The following is a 4,627-nucleotide window of genomic DNA, read 5'->3' on the forward strand; positions in this document are numbered from 1 at the left end:
GAAAGTCAATTGAGAAAGTGTGGGGATGAAAGAGTTCAAATTTCTAGTTGAGTCACACCAGGATGTGTTTTAAAATGTTTTCTCCTTCACTCTACACACTAGTATCATTTGTGAGCTAATCGCATCTTGCCTGCTTTCCCCCATCCCTCAGTGCAGAGAACAGAAAGATCATCATTCTTTTATTTGCAGCTGATAGAATTTTATTATATTGAGTTAGAAAAGACCTGAACAAACAACTCCTTTCTGATTTTTGCCAGGAAAAAAAAAGGTAACAGCTTATTTCTTAACTAACATTGTTATTTTGGTAAATGTCCTTTGGTAAATGTCCTTTGCTTTATTGCAAATTCACTTTATATATTTTCCTTGGCAGGCCTTTTGGAAATAGTTTGTTTAGTGGCGCCCATCAGAAAACTGCCTCGCTGATAGCCGAGCCATTGAGAGGTGCTTTTTGGAGAGCTTGCTTGGGGAAGGAGAGTGGCCATGTTTCTTCTTTCTCCCACTGATTTTCACATTCAAACCATTATAACCAGGCTTTGTGGGATAAAATGTTGAGGATCCCAAGGTTCACTATTTTATATACTGGAATGAATTAAAAATAACCTCTGTTAACTATTGTTAACCTGCCCTTAATAGACTTGTTTCAAAAAAATTTTCTTTCACATCATCATTTTATGTGATTGCACAAAATTCTATTGCACAGATGCACCTCGATATTCTTAACCAATGTCCCATCTGAAATTTTCAGTTGTTTTTAGTATTTCCATAGTAATAACAGTGCTTCAGTGGATATTCCTGACACTCAATCTTTGTGCTTATCTAGGACTAGCTTCTTAGTACTGCAACAGTAAATAAGCAATATCTTTTTAAGATATTGCCTTTGAGAAAGGCAGACTATGAAAAAGTTTCCTTTCCTGCATACATTTTGCCTTGGATATTAAAAAACAAAAACCCTTTAAACACTTTTTTCCCCTAATTTTTTAGGTGGAAAAGTGTATCTCAATTTATGCTAATTTGGTTAATGATGAGAATGAAAACTGTTTTCACATATTATCCCCAGTAGATGTGCAGGAGGCGGCTGATTGATGTTTCTCTCTCATCGATGTTTCTAACTCTCTATCTCTCTCCCTTCCTCTCTGTAAAAAATCAATAAAATATATTAAAAAAAAACAAAACAAAAAAACAAACAAAAAACAAAACAAAAACCCTTTAAACACTTTTTTCCCCTAATTTTTTAGGTGGAAAAGTGTATCTCAATTTATGCTAATTTGGTTAATGATGAGAATGAAAACTGTTTTCACATATTAGCCATTTATCTTCCTAACCTTCATCCCACTCTCCCTCTTGTACTAACTTCCTTCTTTCCTCCCTCCCTTTTACTTCTTCCTTTTTTCCTTCCTTCCTTCCTCCTAATGGCAGGTTCATGCTCATGGCAGACGCTGTAATTGGGCTTTCCCAATGTCCATTCTCCTCTTCTCTTTTAGTGAAACAACTTCAATTTAATTCAGGGCTGTCATCTGCTAAGTTGAATTACAACGATAACAGCAACAACTGTATTTCTCAGCTTACCTTGCAGCTAGATTTGGCATATGTCGCAGCAGTTCTGGCTAATGAGACATATGGAACCTCTGGAAAGGACTTTGGGGAAAGCCCTCTAAAATGGGGTAGATAAACCAGATTGTTTGTTCTGGCTTTTGGGTGGTGGCTTTCCTTTTCCTCCTGCTTGACATAGACTGCATTGCTGCAGGCCTTTCCACTGTGAGGTGAGGAGGTGAGCCACCCTGTAGCGAAATTACACCAGACAGCTTACCTCCAGATTTATTCTACATGAAAACAATAAAACTTCCATTTGCTTAAGCTATTCTAAGTTAGGTGCTTATTAGGTGCAGCTGATAAAATGTTTTCGGTCCATATTTAATTGTAAAGAAAAAAAATATATATATGAAGAATGTATATGTATTTTTAATCCTTACCTGAGGATATGTTTTTATTGATTTTTTTGAGAGAGGAAAGAGAGAGAGAGAGAGAGAGAGAGAAACATCAATGTGAGAGAGAAACATTGATCCGTTATCCTGACCGGGACTGAGCCCTCAACCTAAGTATGTGCCCTGACCAGGAATCAAACCTGCAACCTTTTTGGTGTATGGGATGACACTCGAACCAACTGAACCATGAGGCCAGGGCTGAAGACTATAATTTGATTATTGATCTAAAAGAGCGCTTTAGACATAAAGTGTATGAACACCTTATTTTATGAGTATTGCCATCATTTCTTCTTATCTTTTTCTGTGTGGTCTATTTTCATATTAAAAAGTTTAAGTATTAAATTTATCAGTCTTTTGTGGTTTTTGTCTAGTGTCTCATTTGGAAAACCTTCTCCAGTACATGGTTATTCACTTACATTTTCACTTAAAACTTGGTTTCATTTTTTTTACATTGAAAAACTAGGATGACATATCTACTGTTTTCCCCTTCCCGGCTCATGGCACACATTGCTAATTAATGCTGATGCTCATTCTTAGTGAGCAGCCAAGTAGGCAGCAAATCCTTTTCAACACCATCTTCCAGACCTCTACTACCAAGCAATAAAGTTTCATGTAGCATAAAAGTAATTTCCCATCCTTGATTTACAGTATTTTAAAAAATTTTATTCCTACAAGACACCTTACATACTTTCTTGGACAAGATGGAGCATAAATAAATATATAGGTAGACTGATCTACTGGTACCTTTAATAATATTGGTCAAGCATCATTGAGGTCAGACAACCTGCTATTAATATTTATAGACTAGATAAGAAGCTGAGAAGAGCCTTTTTTGTAATTATGTAGCTTCCAATCTAAAATGAAAGTCAGTATAATTCAAATGATGATATCCCTCAAGTGACAAAATCACTGACTTATCTAACTGAATAAACAATTATTTAGACAGACACATGTTTTCTTTTGGCCTCTTACTTCCACAATATAGGCTAGTGTTTGGGTATTCTGAATGTTGGTGGAGGAGTCTGGGTCCCTGGCATATTCTGAACCATGCCATTTTAATGGCAGGACTTACGGGGAGATGAGCATCTTTGCACAATAGCTCAGAAATAGGAAGTAGTAATCAACAAATTAATAAGTACAAATCTTTAGGAAGCAAAAGGTTCTTCAGCAAGATTTGAGGAACTAGAAGTAAGTGGAGCATCAGTAGACCCTAAAAATAAGTTATTGGGAACGTGGACTTTAGGAGTTATGGAGATTTGTCTTTGACCTTAAACTTGGCCCATTCCTTTATTCTCCCTTTTGTAACCTGCCCACCTCTTACTTAACACACAACAGGCTGATAACTATTATGCTTTTCTGTTTTGCTCTCTCCTTGGAATGCAAAGGGGCACTGCAGTTATAGATGCCCATCAAATTTAAAGGAAATACTTTTTAAAATATGCATTCTATAGTTACTTTAAGGTTTAATGTATATTATTGGGCCCTGCAAGGAAATGCCTAGACAACCTCTAAAAGCTTCCCTTTAGCTAGTGTCTGCCACGGTGCTGCTAACTGAAGATGAGTGGCTGGCTGCTCTGATGTTATCGATGGTGATACCACCACATAAAGTAGGAAGAAATAAATGGGACTGGGCTTCATTGGTTTAATCTCTAGAAGAATCACGGAGCTAAGAAGAGAGGTTGTGGGAGGGGATCAATAGTTGACAAATGAAAAGAGTCTCAGTCAGTTGGAAAGGGCATTTATTTTCCCATGACGTAGAGGAATAAATCATTGTGGAATCCCACAACTCAGAGTTGTCTTTTGCAAAATAACAGTCTCTGTTGTGTGTGTGTGTGTGCGTGCAAGCGCCTTTAAAACTTTCGAATGCTATAGTACAAATTTTCTTACTAGATTGTAAACTCAGGAAAATAGAAATATAACTATATAAATTGATTCTGGAAGAAAAGCAAATCTATCATCATCGCCATTGTCCTGATCAAGTATTTAGGTAACATGTAAATTATGTGGAACAATGCTAGGTCCCATGGAATGCATAATAAAATGTGATTCCCGTTCCTGTCAAGTATTTTGCCTTCAATAAAGTAGCTTATTGCCTACTAGCAACATATGGTCTCTATGTTCTTTTCTATTGAGAGATTTATCTCAAATCATTATGTTTCTCTCACTAAATCTTTGTATAAGTCAAATTTATCTTCACTTTTGGTTGCATGTACATAAAATAAATGTATTTGAACTATATTTGGGGTCATTCCACATCTGCCCTTCATACTCTCCATCCATTCACTGATATTCCGGCTCCTGGCTGGTGTCTGCCACTGTGTTGCTCTGTGCTCTGTGAGGCTGAGCTCTGTGGACTCCTTTTCTTGGACCATCTTGTTGATTGACTTCTGACTGAGTTTGGCAATGGGAGGTGCCATCAGATGTGAATGAGAGCGAGAGAAGAGAGATCCGGACATTAATTTCTTTCCTCTGCTCTTCTTTGGGCAGCAGCTATATTCCCTCAATGACAGCTCCCCCTAGGCCAGGCAGCCTTTTCTCACTACTCCAGCTCTCAGGAGCTCTCCTTGTACTATTCCTCCCTTTACTTCTTAAGCCTAAGGTGGTAATGGCTTCCAGCTGTTGCTCATTTGTGGGTGCCTCACTGT

This window comes from Myotis brandtii, unplaced genomic scaffold (genome assembly GCF_000412655.1).
Source record: "Myotis brandtii unplaced genomic scaffold, ASM41265v1 scaffold243, whole genome shotgun sequence".
Classification (NCBI taxonomy): Eukaryota; Metazoa; Chordata; class Mammalia; order Chiroptera; family Vespertilionidae; genus Myotis; species Myotis brandtii.